Here is a 19430-nt window from a genome sequence, read left to right on the forward strand (position 1 = left end):
CAAAGAACCTGAATAGACATTTTTCCAGTGAAGATATATGAATGTCCAGCAGGTACAGGAAAAGATGCTGGGTGTCACTAAGTACTAGGGAAATGCAAATTGCATTTAATATGTGAATTGCATATTAAAACCATGATGAGCTATCACCTCATACTTGTTGAGGGGCAAGGTATTCCTCATTGTATGCTTTTGTTATCAAAAAGAAAAGAGATAACGAATGCTGGCACAGATGTGTGGAAAAACAACTTTTATGGCATGTTGGTGGGATTGTAAATTGGTGCAGCTGCTATAGGAAACATTGTGGAGGTTCCTAAAAAAATTAAAAATAAACCTATCATATGATCCAGCATGCTACTTCTGAGACTATATCCAAAGGAAATGGAAATAGTAACTTGAAAATATATCTGCACCCCTATGTCCACAGCAGCATTATTTATAATAGCCAAGACATGGAACCAGTCATGGATTTTGTCCCTTGATTGATGAATGGATAAAGAAGTTGTGGCATCTATATAAAATGGGATATTATTCAGCCGTAAAGAATGAGGAAATCCTACCATTCACAACAACATGGTTGGCATTATACTAAGTGAAAGAAGTCTGACCGAGTTAGGTAAACTCTGTATGATCTTACTTACATGTGGAATGTAAACAACAACAACAACAACAACAAAACAAACCAAACTCATAAAAAAAGAGATCATACTTGCAGTTACCAGTGGTGGAGGGTGAAGGAAGGGGAAATTGGAGGAAGGTAGCCAAAAGGTATGTACTTCCAGTTTAAGAGAAATAAGTATGAAGAATGCAATGTACAATATGATGACTATAGTAACACTGATGTGTGTTATATAGGAAGCTTGTTAAGAGTAAATTCGATGAGTTCTTATCATAAGCAGAATTTTTTTCCCTTTTTCTTTTTTTCTTTCTTTTCCTTTTATTATATCTATATGAGAATGTGGTTGTTAGTCTAACCTATTGTGGTGATCATTTCACAATATACATAAATCAAACCATCATGCTGTGTACCTTAAACTTACACCATGATGTCTGTAAATTATTTCTCAATAAACCTGGAAAAAGCTGTGAAAAGCAAAACTTTAAAACTTTTAGAAGAAAAGAAGAGTGGATGTCACTTATTGTTCATTCATCATTAGACTCTAATATGCAAAGCCCCAGTTACTAGTATTTTTTTATAATGAGCATGAATATTCATCCAGCCAGAAGATATTTATGGTAAACAAATGAGGATATCAATTTAATTAGGATTAAGTTGAAACCTACAGAATTTTTAAAAAGAAAAAAAAAAAGGAAATATAGTAAACACCAAAACAACAACAGCAATAAAAAACTCACCAACTCAGAAAATATTTTATCTGGAACATTCCAAATCTCAAGCATTTAAGACTTAAGTACTTTTTACCGATTTAGTTCTAACAAATTATAATGAGAAAATTTGAATAGGAAAGGAATCAAAAAGAATTTGTAGTAATAAGATTTGTTTATAAGGTTTCTTTATTGAGAACTAAACTGGTATATATTTTACTGACAGTAATAAACATTAACACCTAATAAGGTGATTTCTGAGAAAAGAAAGGTGGAAAATTCTTACATGTGTCTTGAGTCTTTCCTAAAGATTTCCAAAGGCTTTCATGCAGGAATAGAACAGGTCTCTAGAAATGTGGTGAAAGATGAAAATTTGGCTGGTACTTATATAATATAACCAGCAGGAGAGGATCATTATAATTGTTGGACAGGAGGGAAATCTCTTTTTTATTATCTTTTATTGTGACATTTCAGCTGGCTTGATGACTTTATCTTTTTTTTAAATCTTTTCTCACAATTTCATTAATTCTGCTTTCACACCTAAGAATTCTCATTCTGGTTATTTCTTTTTTTAATTTCTTGTTCATACAGCTATTCCTTTTCTAATGTGGAATAACACAGTCTAATCTCCATCATTAAGAAACATGTCCTTTGTGATCCACGTGGCTATCACTAAAAGCCTTTGGCACCATTCTTTTTTTGGCCATTTCATTTCTTGGAATTCCAATGGATTCTTTTTTCTAACCCCTACTAAAAATCCTCATTTAAAAAAAAATCACAAACTTGCATTTTAATGTATTTTAAAGGGGGCTATGCAATTGTGGCTCTTGTGGTAAGATTTTTTGTATCTGCCTTTCTTTGTCCTTTGCACAGTAACACTGGCTGCTTCTGAAGTCCTTGAAAACTCAGACCTCACCGTTGAGTCTCTTACCTTGAAAATTTGCAACCTAGGATTTTCAACCATAAGGATCATGGATTTAATCTTTGCCTGTGACATTTCTGTTTCCTTCCTACACCCACACAACATTTCTTTTTTAGATACTCATAAGCTTCCCATAGCTGCCTTAGTTAAAATTGTATCTTTGTGCTTCTGGGCCAGTTTATATTAATAGTTGTAGAATTCATTTCAGTGTGCTCTGATTTTTCCCTTCTCTCAAAAATACATCACTGTAATCTAATGGTTTAGTAAACAAATTTCTAAGAAATTTTATTTCCACGTGCAAAACCTGAACAATGAACTGTCAAGTGAACTTCTGGAATCTTTCCTGAACATGAAGATGTTAGTTTAGTTTTCATGTCATGCCAGTCACTGCTTCCACCAAAATGATGAAAGAAAAGATATTTTTCTTTTGCACATTCTGAAGAAATAACTTTGAAGATCTCAAAGTTTGACTAAAGGATTACTTCTTATTTAAATCCTAGAAAAGTTGTATACAAGATAATCAGGAAGAGTGATATAGTTTCAATGATTTAAAAATTTGACTGACTGACTCTGAGGAATGCCTTGGAAGATATTCTCTTAATCAGGATATCCAGTGACATATTTGCTGCTTTGATATTGAGATCTCTGTTACAATATGACAACTTGGTCTTAAACTGTACTGTCATTTGGTTTATCTAGGAGGCTGTCCTTCAGTGTGACAGGCAAGAAACTTCCTAGTAAAAATGATGACAGGTAGTCCTTGACTATTTGCCCTTAAAATGAGTTCATTTTCTATGAGGATGGGTGGCTTTCTCTTGTTTCCACTCCCATGAAATCCCTGCCATATACTTGATTATTGACGTGAATTTTGAAGAACAATTGAATGAGGAAAAAATGACCTTTAATGTAGATTCACTCATTTTACATTATGTATACACACACATCATGAGCATATGCATACACATGTATAATATAAGCACACATAAATGGCAGTTCATGAAGTCACCTGCATATATTTCTATGCTCTTTAAGGAAGGATTATCATTCGTGGTATCAGTGAACTCCATAAATTTTCTGTGTGCCCCTATAACTTTACATTTTCTAAAGAAATATATATCATATATATATATGATATATATATATATATATATATATATATATAAAATAGTTCGGATGAGGATTTTATTTATTTATTTGAGAGAGAGAGGGAGAGAAAGAGCATGAGTGAGGAAACAGGGGATGAGCAGAGAGTAAGTGACCAGCAGGCTCTGGGCTGAATATGGAACCTGATATGTGTCTCATTCTCATGACCCCAAGATCATGACCTGAGCTGAAATCAAGAGTTGGACACTTAACTGACTGAGCCACCCAAGCACTTGTAAATTAATTAGCGGTAGCAATTAACTTACAATTATAAATTATAATACAATTATAAATCTATTGTGAATAGATATATAGATGGCAACTTGTTTCAAAGATGTTGAATGATTGATACTACAAAAAATAATAAAGTTTATTGATGGTTGAATTCAGTTTTTTAATACAGCAATGGTGATACAGAAAGGAAACATTTTACTTCATTTTTTAATGTGATGTCATATTGATTTCTTGTGTGGGATTGCAAGATAAAATACACGATATTCAATTAATTCAAATTTCAGATAAACAAGGAATATATTTTTAGTATAAGTGTGCAGTATTTGAGACATATTTAACTAAAAATAACCATTCAGTATTAATCTGAAATTCACATATGACTGGGTGTCTGAATCCAGAGTTGAACCACAACCCACTGAACTCTACTTTATGACTATGTTGCTTATTGCTACCTAGGAGAATAATGCTACAAAGATTATGATGAAATTCCACATTTGGAAGGTGAGGGAAGAATAAAAATAATCATTTTATACTTTTATAATCATTTTATATATCATTCACATAAACTGTAAAAAGCTTGCATACTCGGTATATTCCAGGTATTCAGTGGTTTAGTTTTATTATGATAGCTCTTTCCTAGCATGTGAATTAAATCAGCAGGGTGACTAAGTTCACATGTGAATTTATAAAGCTTGTATGTGCATCCTATGGGATGAATTTAATTTATTTATCTATTGTTTCTTTATGTATATAGGTTTCAGAAATACAGCTTGATAATTTCACATCTGTATATATACAACTGGATCATCACCATAACTCTTCATCTATCACTATAGAGTTGACTTTTTTCACATATTTTTGCTCACCTTCAACCTCCTTTCCCTCTGGCAACCACTAAGTCTGGGTTTTGTTCTTTTAGAGCCCACATGTGAGTGAAATGATACGGTATTTGTCTTCTCTGACTTATTTTGTTTAGCACAGTACTCTTAAGACCTATGCACATTGTCACAAATGGCAAGGTTTCATTCATTTCTATGGTTGAGTAGTATTCCATTGTGTAGGTATAGCATGTCTTTTTTATCCATTCATTTATTGATAGACATTTAGGTTTTTCCATATCTTGGCTACTGCAGATAATGCTGTCATGAACATGAGGGTGCATATATCTTTTTGAATTACTATTTTTATAGTTTTCAGATAAATTCCTAGAGGTGGGATAGCTGGATTCTATGGTAGTTTTATCCTTAGTTTTCTGAGGAAGGTCCATACTGTTTTCCATAGTGTGTGCACCAATTAACAATCCAACCAAAAGTGTATGAGGGTTCCTTTTTTCTCCAGATCCTTTCTAACACTTGTTATTTCTTTTTGATTCTAGCCATTATAACAGGTGTTGGGTGATATCTCATTGTGGCTTTGATTGCATTTCCTTAATAATTAGTGATGCTGAACATCATTCCATTTGTGTGTTGGCCATTTGTATCTTTTTTATTGCCCATGTTTCCTTCTAGGAATTTTATGGATTTGGGTCTTACAAAGTCTGTTACAAGTCTGTAAACCACTTTGAGATAATTTTTGTGTATTGTATAAGATAGTAGTCTCAATTTATTCTTTTGCATGTGACTGTCCAGTTTTCCCAATACCATTTATTGAAGACTGTCTTTCTTCATTGTATGTGCTTGGCCACTTTCTGGCTCCTTCTTGGCTCCTTTTTCATAGATTAGTTGTCCATGAATGTGTGGGTTTATTTCTGGGCTCTCAGTTCTGTTGCATTGACTTGTGTGTCTGTTTTTGTACCAATACCATATTGTTTTGATTACGATAGCTTTGTTGTATAGTTTGGATTCAGGAAATATGATGTCTTCAGCTTTGTTCTTTCTCAAGATTGCATTGGCTATTTGGGATTGTTTTGCGGTTCCATACAAAGTTTAGAACTATTTATTCTAGTTCTATGAGGTATGCCATTGGAATTTTCACAGGGATTGCATTGACTCTATACATTGTTGTGGGTAGTATTGATATTTTAACAATATTAATTATTCCAATCCATAAACATAGAATATCTTTCCACTTATTTGTAACTTTCTCAGTTTGTTTTTCATTGCATTGGTTTTTCACCTTGGTTAAATTTACCCTTAGGTACTTTATTCTTTTTGTTGCACCTGTAAATGGAATTGGTTCCTTTAATTTCTCTTCTCTCATTTTTTTTCTCTTCTCTCATTTTATTAGTATGTAGAAATGCCGTGAATTTTTATATAATTAATCTTGTATCCTGAAACTTTAATTAGTTCATTGATTAGTTCTAACAGCGTTTTGGTGGATTCTTTAAGGTTTTTGTATATAGTATCATGTCATGTACAAATAGTGACAGTTTCATTTCTTCCTTTCTGACTTGGATGGATAGCTGCCATTTCTTTTCCTTGTCTAATTACTGTGTCTGGGACTTCTAATACTATGTAAAATAAAAGTGGAGACAGTGGACATTCTTGCCTTGTTCATATTCTTAGAGGAGAAAGTTTTTAACTTTTCACCTTTGAAGATGGTGTTAGAAGTAGGATTGTCATATACGGCCTTTATTATGTTGAGGTACATTCCTTCTATACCAACCTTGTTGAGAGTTTTTTAGAATAAATAGATACTAAATTTTGTCAAATGCTTTTTCTGCAGCCATGAAGTGATCATATGATTTTTAAAAATATTTATTTACTTATTTTAGAGAGAAAGTGCACAAAAGAGCCACTGGGGGGAAGGGACACAGGGGAGAGGGTGAAAACCTTCAGCAGACCCTGCACTGAGCATGGAGCGTGACATGGGGTTTGATCTCACAAACCTGAGATCATGATCCGAGCCAAAACCAAGAGTCAGGTGTTTAAACAACTGCACTACCCAGGTGCTCCAAAATAATCATATGATTTTTGTTTTTCTTTTTTTTTAAGATTTAAAAAAATTTTTAATGTAATCTCTATACCCAATGTGGGGCTTGAACTTATTGAGTTCAAGAGTCACCTGCTCTACCTACGGAGCCAGCCAAATGTCACTGTCTTTCATTTTTTTAATGGTAAGTATCATACTGTTTTTGTTATTGTTGGACTATCATCCTTCCATCCCTAGAATAAACTCCACTTGATTGATTTTACTTTTTAATGGTGTCTGGTTTTGGAATCAGGGTAATGCTAGCCTTATAAAATATGTTTAGAAGCTTTCCCTTCTTTTCAATTTTGGGAAGAGTTTGTTTGGTAGAATGTGCAGTGAAGCAGTCTGGCCTAGACTTTTCTTTGTTGGAAGGCTTTTGATGATTGTTTCAATCTCCTTACTAGTAATTAATCTATTTAGATTTTCCAGTTCTTCATGATTCAGTCTTGGAAGATCACGTGTTTGCAAGAATTTATCCATTTATTTTAGGTTTTCTGGCTTGTTGACATATAACTGTAGTTATCTCTTATGATCTTTAGTATTTCTGTGGTAATACCTGTAATATTATGTCAATACTAGTCATTTGTGACTTTGAGTATTCTCTCTCTTTCTTAGTTAGTTTAGTAAGGGTTTGTTGATTTTGTTTTCTTCTCAGATAGCAAGATCTTATATTCATTGATATTTTCTACCATCTTTATAGTATCTTTTTCATTTATTTCTGCTCTTATCTTTATTATTTCCTTCCTTTTACTAATTTTGGGCTTTGCTTATTTTTTCTAGCTTATCTAGGTGTAAAGTTAGATTTTTTTTTTATTTCAGATCTTATTTCTTGAGGTAAGCCTGTATTCTTATTTATTTCCCTCTTAGAACTATGTTTGATGCATTGTGTAGATTTTGGTGAGTTGTATTTCTGTTTTCATTTGTTTCTAGGCATTTTTAAAATTTCTCCTTTGATTTCTTTAATGATCCATTACTTGTTCAGTAAAATGTTGTTTATTCCCCACATTTTTGTTGTTCATTCCTTTCCTCCCCCCTTATAATTAATTTCTAGTTTCATACCATTGTGGTTGGATGATGCTTGATATGATTTCAGTCTTCTAAAATTTATTGAGACTTGTTTTGTGGCCCATATGTGATCTGTCCTAGAGAATGTTCCATGTGCACTTGTATATAGAATGTGTGTTCTGTTGTTTTTAGATGGAATGTTCTGTATATATCTATTAACTCTATCTGATCTAATGTATTGTTTAAGTTGATGTTTCCTGATTGAAATTTTGTCCTGGTGATCTATCCATTGGTGAGAATGGGAATATTAAAATCTGCTGTTATTGTATTTCTCTTTTTTAAAAAATTATTTTATTGACATAGTGACTCAATCTCACAAAACAAACTGAGGGTTGCTGGGAGGAGGGAGATTGGGAGAAGGGGGTGGGATTATGGACATTGGGGAGGGTATGTGCTATGGTGAGTGCTGTGAAGTGTGTAAACCTAGCGATTCACAGACCTGTACCCCTGGGGATAAAAATATATATTTATAAAAAAAATTATTTTATTGACATATAATGTATTATTGCCCCCAGGGGTACAGGTTTTTTAATCATTAGGCTTACACATTTCACCGCACTCACCACAGCACATACCCTCCCCAATGTCCATAACCCAACCACCCTATCCCTACCCCGACTGACCCCCCCAGCAACCCTCAGTTTGTTTTGTGAGATTAAGAGTCTCTTATGGTTTGTCTCCCCCCTAATTCCATCTTGTTTCATTTTTTTATTTTCCCTATTCCCCACCACCCCCAACCTGCCTCTCAAATTCCTCATATCAGAGACATCATATGATAATTATCTTTCTCTGATTGAGTTATTTCACTCAGCGTAATACCCTTTAGTTCCATCCACATCATTGCAAATGGCAAGATTTCATTTCTTTTGATGGCTGCATAGTATTCCATTGTGTATATATACCACATCTTCTTCATCCATTCATCTGTTGATGGACATCTAGGTACTTTCCATAGTTTGGCTATTGTGGACGTTGCTACTATAACATTTGGGTGCACGTGCCCCTTCATGTCACTACATTTTATCTTTGGGGTAACTACCCTGTAGTATGATTGCCTATTTTCAACTTTTTGAGGAACCTCCATACTGTTTTCCAGAGTGGCTGCACCAGCTTGCATTCCCACCAACAGTGTAGGAGGGTTCCCCTTTCTCCGCATCCTTGCCACATCTTTCATTTCTTGACATGTTAATTTTAGCCATTCTGACTGGTGTGAGGTAGTATCCCATTGTGGTTTTGATTTGTACTTCCCTGATGCCAAGTGATGTGGAGTACTTTTCATGTGTCTGTTGGCCATTTGGATGTCTTCTTTGTAGAAATGTCTGTTCATGTCTTCTGCCTATTTCTTGATTAGATTATTTGTTCTTTGGATGTTGAGTTTGATAAGTTCTTTATAGATTTTGGATACCAGCCCTTTATCTGATATACTATTTGCAAATACATTTTATTTCTTTATGTTGTCTGATTGCTGAGGCTAGGACTTCTAGTACCATATTAATAGCAGTGGTGATAGTGGACATCCCTGCCCTATTCCTGACCTTTGCAGAAAAGCTCTCAGTTTTTCTCCGTTGAGAATGATCTTTGCAGTGGGTTTTTCATGGATGGCTTTGATGACATTGAGGTATGTACCCTCTATCCCTACACTTTGAAGAGTTTTGATCAAGAAAGGATGCTGTACTTTGTTTTGTCAAATGCTTTTTCAGCATCTATTGAGAGTATCATGTGGTTCTTGTTCTTTCTTTTATTAATGTGTTGTATCACATTGATTGATTTGCAGATGTTGAACCAAACTTGCAGCCCTGGAATAAATCCCACTTGGTCGTGGTGAATAATCCTTTCCATGTACTGTTGGATCCTATTGGCTAGTATTTTGGTGAGAATTTTTGCATCTGTGTTCATCAAGGATATGAGTCTGTAATTCTCCTTTTTGGTGGAGTCTTTGTCTGGTTTTGGGATCAAGGTAATGCTGGCCTCAAAAAATGAATTTGAAAGTTTCCCTTCATTCCTATTTTTTGGAACAGTTTCAGGAGAATAGGTATTATATCTTCTTTAATATTTGGTAGAATTCCCCTGGGAAGCTGTTTGGTCCTGGGCTCTTGTTTGTTGGGAGATTTTTGATGACTGCTTCAGTCTCCTTACTGATTATAAGTCTGTTCAGTTTTTTGTTTTGTTTTGTTTTTGTTTTTGTTTTTGATTTTTTAATTTCTTCCTGGTTCAGTTGTGGTAGTTTATATGTCTCTAGGAATATATCCATTTTTTTCAGATTGTCAAATTTGCTGGTGCATGGTTGCTCATAATATGTTCTTATAGTGTAGCCTGGGTGGCTAGGTGGGTTAAGCTTCTGCCTTTGGCTCAGGTCATGATTTCAGGGTCCTGGGATAGAGCCCTTCACTGGGCTCTCTGCTCAGCAGGAAGCCTGATTCACCTGTCTCTCTGCCTGTCTCTCTGCCTACTTGTGATCTCTCTGTCAAGTAAATAAATAAATCTTAAAGAAAAAGGAAAAAAAATACATTCTTATAATTGTTTGTATTTCTTTGGTGTTGGTTGTGATCTCTCCCCTTTCATTCATGATTTTATTAATTTGGGTTCTTTCTCTTTTCTTTTTAATAAGTATGGCCAGGGGTTATCAATCTTATTAATTCTTTCAAAGAACCAGCTCCTAGTTTCATTGATTTGTTCTGCTGATCTTTTGGTTTCTATTTCATTGATTTCTGCTCTGATCTTTATGATTTCTCTTTTCCTGCTGGGTTTAGGCTTTCTTTGCTGTTCTTTCTCCAGCTCCTTTAGGTATAGGTTAGTTTGTGTACTTGAGACCTTTCTTGTTTCTTGAGAAAGGCTTGTATGGTTATGTACTTTCCTCTCTGGACTGCCTTTGCTGTATTCCAACAATTTTGAATAGTTATGTTTTCATCTTCGTTTGTTTCCATGAATTTTTTCAATTCTTTTTTAATTTCCTGGTTGACCCATTCATTCTTTGGTAGGGTGCTCTTTAGCCTCCATGTATTTGGGTTCTTTCCAAATTTCCTCTTGTGATTGAGTTCTAGCCTCAGAGCATTGTGGTCAGAAAATATGCAGGGAATGATGCCATTCTTTTGGTACTGGTTGAGACCTGATTTGTGACCCAGGATGTAATCTCTTCTGGAGAATGTTCCATGTGCACTAGAGAAGAATGTGTATTCTGTTGCTTTGGGATGGAATGTTCTAAATATATCTGTGATGTCCATCTTGTCCAGTGTGTCATTTAAAGCCTATATTTCCTTGTTAATCTTTTGCTTAGATGATCTGTCCATTTCAGTGAGGGGAGTGTTAAAGTCCCCTACTATTATTGTATTATTGTTGATGTGTTTCTTTGATTTTGTTATTAATTGGTTTATATAGTTGGCTGCTCCCACGTTGGGGGCATAGATATTTAAAATTGTTAAATCTTCTTGTTGGACAGACCCTTTGAGTATGATATAGTGTCCTTCCTCATCTCTTATTATAGTCTTTGGCTTAAGATCTAATTTATCTGATATAAGGATTGACACTCCAGCTTTCTTTTGATGTCCATTAGCTTGGTGAATTGTTTTCCATTCCCTCACTTTAAAACTGGAGGTGTCTTTGGGTCTAAAATGAGTTTCTTGCAGACAGCACCTTGATGGTTTTTGTTTTTGTTTTTTTTAAATTTTTTTATCCATTCTGATACCCTGTGTCTTTTGATTGGGGCATTTAGCACCTTTACATTTGGGGTAACTATTGAACGATATGAATTTAGTGCCATTGTATTGCCTGTAGGGTGACTGTTAGTGTATATTGTCTCTGTTCCTTTGTGGTCATTACTTTTAGGCTTTCTCCTTGCTTAGAGGACCATTTTCAATATTTCCTGTTGGGCTGGTTTGGTGTTTGCAAATTCTTTTAACTTTAGCTTGTCCTGGAAATTTTTTTTCTTTACTTCTATTTTCAGTGATATCCTAGCTGGATATAGTATTCTTGGCTGCATGTTTTTCTCGTTTAGTGCTCTGAATATATCATGGCAGTCCTTTCTGGCCTGCCAGGTCTCTGTGGATAGGTCTGCTGCCAATCTAATATTTCTACCATTGTATGTTATAGACCTCTTTTCCCGGGTCGCTTTCAAAATTTTCTCTTTGTCACTGAGACTTACACGTTTTACTATTATATGATGGGGTATGAACCAATTTTTATTGATTTTTGAGGGGCTTCTCTGTGCCTCCTGGATTTTGATGCTTTTCTGTATTGGGGGAATACTCTATTATAATTTGCTCCAATATACCTTCTGCCCACCTCTCTCTTCCTTTTCTTCTGAGATTACAATTATTCTAGTAGTGTTTCATCTTATGGTATCACTTATCTCTTGAATTCTGCCCTCATGGTCCAGTAGTTGTTTGTCTCTCTTTTGCTCAGCTTCCTATTCTCTGTTATTTGGTCTTTTATATCACTAATTCTCTCTTCTTCCTCATTTAACCTAGCAGTAAGATCTTCCATTTTAAATTGAACTTCATTAATAGCTTTTTTTATTTCAAATTGGTTAGATTTTATTCTTTTATTTATCTAGAAAGGGATTTTATTTCTCCAGAAAGGAATTCTTTAATATCTTCCATGCCTTTTTCAAGCCAGTTAGCACCCTAATAATTGTCATTCTGAATTTTACTTATGACACATTACTGTTGTCCGTATTGATTAGGTCCCTAGCTGACGGTACTGCCTGTTTGTTCTTTCTGTGTGTGTGTGTGCTGAGTTTTTCTGCAATGTCATTTTATCCATATAAGAATATATGAATGAGAGAGTAAAGTACTAAAAGGGTGGCAAAGACCTCAGAAAAATATATCCTGACCAAATGAGAAGAGACCCAAAACTGCAGGAATAGTAAAGAGGGGAAAAAAAGGAAAAAAATATATAACACATCCACTAGTCTGGTGAATAGAACAGCCACTTACTTAATTTGGGGTGTATTCTGGTCTCTTAGAAGAAATTACCTCCCAAAAATTTAAAAAAGGAAAAACTTATATATATACACAAAAATATTGGTAAACACGATGAAGGGATGGAGTATGACTGTAAAGATGAAAATTAAAAACTGTTTCTAAAAAAGGAATTGATAAGAAGTTCGTTGGATAAAGAAAAAATGGCGGAGAGTATGGGATCAGGCTAGAGCTAGATTTAAGATATATTTTGATGTATTAGAAGAAATTGTATACCAAGATTTTAAAGAAAAAAACCCTATATGTATACAAAGAATAAGGTTAAATACAATGAAGTTATAAAATATGATTATAACAATGAAAATTTAAAAAAAAATTTTTTTAAATGTATTGATAAGATAAAATAGTTAAAGGACATTAAAAGAGGAAGGAGGTAAAGTTAAAAAACATAGAATAAGAAAAAAGTAAAATTAAAAAAAAATGACTTTGCAGGACTAAAGGATCATGGGGAAAAAGTCATGAATTCTATGTGTTGTTTTCCCCTAGCTCTGAAGTTCCAGAGTTCTCTTTGATCAGTGAACTTGGTTTTGGCTGGATGTTCTTGCTGATCTTCTGGGGGAAGGGCCTGTTGCAGTAATACTCAAATATCTTTCCTGGAGGCAGAATTGCACCACCCTTGCCCAGGGCCAGGATATTTAATCAGCTTGGGTTTGCTCTCAATAGCTTTTTTTCCCTGAAAGCTTTATGTGGTTCTTTGGAGACTGGGAATGATGATGGCAGCCTCCCAATCTTCAGCCTCATAGGAGCCAAGAGCTCAGGGCCCCATTCCTCAGTGCATCCTCAGAGAAAAGTAGTCAATCACTCCAGTCTCCCAGGTCTCCAGCCACAGTCTGTGCTCACCCAGCCTGTGATCGAGTATTTCTGTTTCTGGCACATGGCCCCATTTGGAGGCTCCAAACCCAGCAGATTCCTGCCACACACTCCTGTCCTGCCTCTCCTAGAGGAGGAAGGAGGGGGTCTCTCTGGATCTGCCACTTGTGGGGTCCCTGCTCGAAGAGCAGTGGTCTGACTGTGCCTTAGATCATGATTTAAAGTAATCCCAATCTAAAAGCCCACTGCTTGGCTCCATCTTTGTAGCTGGCTTCCCCACTCTGATACCTGGCAGCTCTGTCACACTCAGACAACCCCGGTCTTTTTGTGACCCCACGGGTCCTGAGACCGTACTGTCCCCATGAGGGCTCCACTCTTGCTTAGCCTCTGGAGCAATGTCCCTCAGTGGAGCAGACTTCTACAAGTTCTGATTTTGTGCTCTGCTGCTCCACCACTTGCCGGGATTGTCCCTTCCCCTTGCTGTCTAACTTCCTGTCATTTTGGGTTCACTTCTCCTCATGTCCTACCTTTCAGAAAGTGTCCGATTTTCTGTTCCTAGAATTGCTTCTCTTCTTCTCTCTCCTGTTGAGATTGTAGGTGTTCAGAATGGTTTGATAACTATCTAGCTGAACTCTTGGGACCTAATGCTATTTCAATCTCCTATTCCTCTGCCATCTTGCTTCATCCTGTGTTATTATATTTCCTTCAGTTTCCCTAAGTCTGTTAATCTTTGCTTTGTATATTTTGGTGCTCTTAATTTGTCTGTTATTATAGTCTTTGTTTTGTTTTGTTTTTTCTTAAATATTTTATTTATTTGAGAAAGGGAGATAGAGAGAGCACAGAGCTGGGGAGAAGGAGAACCAGACTCCCCATTAAGCAGAGAGTCCAACTTGGGGCTCTGTCTCAGCACCCCTGGGATCATGACCTGAGCCAAAGGCAGACACTTAACCAACTGAGCCATCCAGGTGCCCCTCAAGTCTTTATTTTATTTCATTTCATTTTTTTTAAAGGTCTTTTTATTTTGTTTTTATTTTATTTTTTAATTATTTGACATAGAGATAGAGAGTACAGGTAGGCAGAGCAGCAGGCAGGCAGAGGGAGAGGGAGAAACAGACTCTCTGCTGAGCAGGGAGCCTGATGTGGGGCTTGATCCTGCAACCCTGGGGTCATGACTTGAGCCAAAGGCAGGCACTTAACTGACTGAGCAACCCAGGTACCCCTAGAGTCTTTTTTAAAAAGTCTCTTTTTCTCTGACTTGGGTATAGCTATTCAAGGTTTCTTTTCATTTGCATTTACAATGTATATCTTCTTCCATCTCTTCACTTCCAGTCTGTTTCTTTAGTTTTGAAGTGAGTCTGTTTACACAATATACAGGTTGGTTTTGTTTTTTAATGTGTTCAGCCACTTTTTGTCTTTGACAAAATTAGTCCTTTAAATTTAAAGTAATTAGATAAGCATGTACATATTGGCATTTTTTTTCTGGCTGTTTTTGTAGTCTCTGTTCCTTCTTCTTCTTTTTTTTTCTCTCTTCCTTTGTGGTTTGATGGCTTTCTTTAGTGTTATGTTAGATTCCTTTCCCATTTACTTTCATGTATTTACTGTAAGTTATTCCCTGTAGTTACCATGAGGTTCACATAAAATATCATATGTAAATAGCAGTCTGTGAGGCTGGGTGGCTCAGTGGATTGAGCCTTTGCCTTCAGCTCGGGTCATGATCTCAGGGTCCTGGGATCAAGCCCCACATTGGGCTCTTTGCTCAGCGGGAATCCTGCTTCCCCCACCTCCTCTGACTGCCTCTCTGCCTACTTGTGATCTCTGTCTGTCAAGTAAATAGATGGAATCTTTAAAAAAAAATAGGAGAATAGGAATTAGTTCTTCTTTAAATGTTTGGTAGAATTCCCCCGGGAAGCCGTCTGGCCCTGGGCGATTCCCAGACCTGTACCCCTGGGGCTAATGATACATTATATGTTAATAAAAATATTTAAAAATTAAAAAAAATAGCAGTCTGTTTTAGATTAATGGAAACTTAATTTGAAACATTTAAAAGATTTACCTTTTTATTTTTTGCCACATTTTACATTTTTGATGACACATTTTACACCTTTTTATTTTATGCTTCCCTTAACTAATTGTTATAATTTTAGCTAATTTTACTAATTTTATCTTTTTACCTTCATGCTTGCTTTATAAGTAATTGATCCTCTACCTTTATTACATATTTACTTTTTTCAGTGATATTTTTACTTTCATATGTTTTCTTATATTTGTTAATGTTATTTCTTTTTTACTTAAAGAAAGAAGTTCATTTAACATTTCTTGTGGGGCTGATTATGATGATAAACTTTTTAAACTTTTGCTTATTAGGAAAGCTCTTAATCTATCCTTTGATATTGTTACTGAGTAGGGCATAGTTGGTTGGTTTTTTCTTTGACTATTTCATGGCACTCCTTCTGGCCTATAAAGTTTCTGCTGAAATATCTGCTTATAGTCTTAAAGGATTTCCCTTATGTAGCAAGTTGTTTTTTCTCTTGCTGCTATAGGAGTCTCTCTTTATACTTTTACCATTTTAATTATAGTCTGTCTTGGTGTAGATTTCTTTCAGTTCATCTTATTTGAAACTCTTTGGGCTTCCTAGATCTGGATATATGATTTCTTCTCCAGATAAGGGAATTTTCAGCCATTATTTCTTCAAATAATTTTTCTGGCCCCTTTTATCCCTTTTCTTCTTCTGGGATTCCTAAAATGCAAATTTTATTCTCTTTAATGTTGTTTTAAAGGTCCCTTAAGGAAGCTTCACTTTTCTTAAATTTTTTTTTTTCATTTTGCTGTTCTGTCTGTATAAGTCCCACATCTTTGTCTTCCTACTCATTGATTCATTCTTCAATTCATTCAGTCTGCAACTGAACCCCTCATGTATTTTTCAATTCAGTTATAATTTCTATTCATACTTTTTTGTATTTTTTATTTTTTTGTTGAAGTTCTTACTGTGTTCATCCACTCTTCTCCTGAGTTCAGTGAACACTTTTATGACCATTACTTTGACATTTTTCTCAGGTAGCCTGCTTATCTCAGCTTTGATTAGTTATTATTCTGAGGTTTTGCCTTGTTCTTTTGTTTGGGACATATTCCTGTCTACTTCTTTTGCCTCTGTTGTTTCTATATATTAGGTAAGTTATCTACTTCTCTTAATTTTGAAGGTGTAATCTTATGTAGGAAATGTTTTGTGCAGCTCAGAAGCACAATATCCCTTGGTCACCATAACCAGGTGCTCAAAGGTGATCTTTGTGTACCTTCCTGTAGTGGTGTGGTCATAGCTTTGGTGCATAAATGGGTGGCTCTGGCAGTTGGTTTGACTATGGGAGGCAACTGTGACTACTGCAGTGCCTTTGTAGGTGGGGATGGTCTCTAGTCTTGCTGTGGTGGGCATCTGGTACTGCTTCAGTTGGAGTGGAGTTCTCAGGGGAGGATGCCCACTGGTATTAGTAAGTTAGAGGGGGAAATCCAAAATGGCTTCTTGCTAGTGCCAGTATTAGTAAAATAGATCATAAAAGGGGCCTCCATAGTGGCTCAGTCCCCAGAGAGAGTCCCTGATCTTTCCTGCCTCTCCAGCAGAGGCTTTAAGTTTAGTAAATAGGCCTCCTTTTCCTATGGTCTGTGTGCTTCACAAATTGCTGTTTTTGTGCTGTGTTCTGAATTGAGTGAGTCTGTGGATTAGCCCTGTAAGAGCAGGTTTTGGGTTCTCTACAGTTTTATAGTTTCCTTTTATTTTCAAAGCCCAGTGTTTTGGGGATTCATCTCTCCTATGTAGAATCTAAGGTTTGTGGTGCTTGATGTGGAGCTCAATGGCTTGCTTCTCAGGGAAGAGTTACATTCCTTTGCTACCCCTCCCAATTGTGACTTGCCCCAGCTGTGGTTTGGTTTTATTTTCTGGTGTCTGTCTTTCTTTTCCTTTTTTGATGCTGTTCCTTTATCCTTTGTGGCGGAGGCTCTGTTCTTTACATTTTCAGGTTTTTTTCAGAGGGAATTATTCTATATGTAGTTGTAGATTTGTTGTGTCCTTGGAGGGTGGATGAGTTCACCATCTTGCCATACTGCCATCTTGAATCCAGCTCCTAGAATATTTATTTTTAATCTCAGTGGTTTCAGGATATATAGAGAGCTTGTCTCAAAATTAGCTTTCTTTAGAAGTGAATGTGGCTTGGGTGATAAATTATTTCTCTAGGAGAATCAAGGAAAAGAGTCAAAGTGCTTTTTCAAAGAGAAGAGGGAAAAATGTAAGATTATGTCAGTTACAGAAAGAAAGATAGTACCAAAGGTCAACTGTGTTTGAAATAAAAATGAGCTGTCATCCAAGAGACTTTGTGACACATATTGAGAGTCCATGTCTCCATCTGTGCCAGCTTTCCTTAACACTATCATTCTCCAAGGGAAAAACAGAAGACATGTAATGGCTCGATAATAAGTTCTGTTGGATTATTAGTGTGTCTATTAGCTTGTTAAATTAAGTTAGGTAAAATGTTTTGTTCTGGTATTTTAAAAAAAAATCCTGATGGGATATTAGCTTGCTATAAGGAAGACTTTAGGAATAACAAGATATGTGAAAAGTAGTGTTTTATTTTGACTAAACTCAAACAAACAATGGTATCTTATTTTTGTTTCCAAGAATATATCTAAACTGAAATCCAGCAACTGAGACAATATATATAAAATGCTCAGAGTAAATGATTGGCATATACTAAGAGCTTAGATATTCTTTTAGTTGTTTTTTATTGTTCATGTGACAAACTCTCTGACACAAGCTTCATAAAAATGAGACAGCCAAAAGTTATGACTGAGATTTCACTTTATTTTTTGGGAATTGAACCCAAATAGTCTATCTCTCTAAATATTGGGGTAAAAAACAGCTTCTACAGCCATTTTTTTTTTTTTTTTGGGAAGAGGTAGTCATTTTGGTTTATGGAGATTTTCCTTGTCCTTCCAATTACTTACATTTAGATTTTTATATTGATGCTTTATGATTTTATTTGCATGTTTACTCCTCACCCAGAGTGCTGGTGGGGTCAGATGAGACCAAAGTAGTCTAGGTTGCTACTTTTTTTCAGGAGTTAGGCTGTGAAAGTATATGACCTGATGTAACATTAATTTTTATTTTAGATAATTTGTGGCTTCAATTTAGCTTCTTTAAAAAGAAGTGTATTGAAGACAGAAAAATTACTAGGATATGCAATATTTAAATAATAAAATAAAAAGTTCTTATTAGTAAATAGTTCAATTTTTAGGCCTTTTTTGTTATAATGAAATATTAGTTTCTAGTGACATATCTTATAATTGTCTTTGTTGTGAAGCTCTTACAAGCCTTATTATCTATAATCATGTTATTGTGTAGTATGTCAGGTCATTTTTTTTTATTGTAAAAACTATTTTATACTCGCGCCTGCAGTAGTAAAACCACTTTTGTAAAATAAACCCTTGTTGAAGGGATTATCATTTTATGTATTATTATGTGATCCATACATAAAGGAGAAATAAAATTAGCCACTATAAATGCATATGTTTTTTAATTAAGATTCTGAGAGAAACTTAATTCTGTGTTACTTAAAAACCCCCATTTTTGAATTACTTTGCATCTAATTTTCCCATGTTGTCTTTGGTAAAGATCTACCAATTATGTGTCACTGAACTATTTTTTACTTCTCAGTGTCTATCAAGGCAGAAAAATAGTTGTGATGGTTGAATATCTTTGTGCTGTTGGACCAGTTGTTCTTAACATAGAAGGTCATTATTGTTGGCCAAGCATCTCTGAAGGTAGTAGAGCATATCCTGGAAGTCAAGAGAGACTGTTCTTGGTTTTCTTAAGACAAAGCTATTTAAAACTATTTACACTTTTTAAAAATACAAATGGTATTGCAGCTTTTGCAAATTGAGTTGCTTCTTTCAAAATATGTAGTTTTGACCTGAATACTCAAATATTTAATTATGTAGTTGTTATGTTAAATTTTGAAGTTGTATGTGCACAGAAGCCTATAGGTCATCCTATTTCCTGTAGG

General features: G+C 35.2%; 1 long non-coding RNA gene across 1 annotated transcript in view; it reads left to right on the forward strand.

Moving 5' to 3' along the window:
- Window positions 1-19430, forward strand: part of LOC116584377 — a 425418-nt gene that overhangs the window by 78449 nt on the left and 327539 nt on the right. The window lies entirely within an intron of this gene.

The sequence above is a fragment of the Mustela erminea genome, chromosome 2 (genome assembly GCF_009829155.1).
Source record: "Mustela erminea isolate mMusErm1 chromosome 2, mMusErm1.Pri, whole genome shotgun sequence".
Taxonomy (NCBI): domain Eukaryota; kingdom Metazoa; phylum Chordata; class Mammalia; order Carnivora; family Mustelidae; genus Mustela; species Mustela erminea.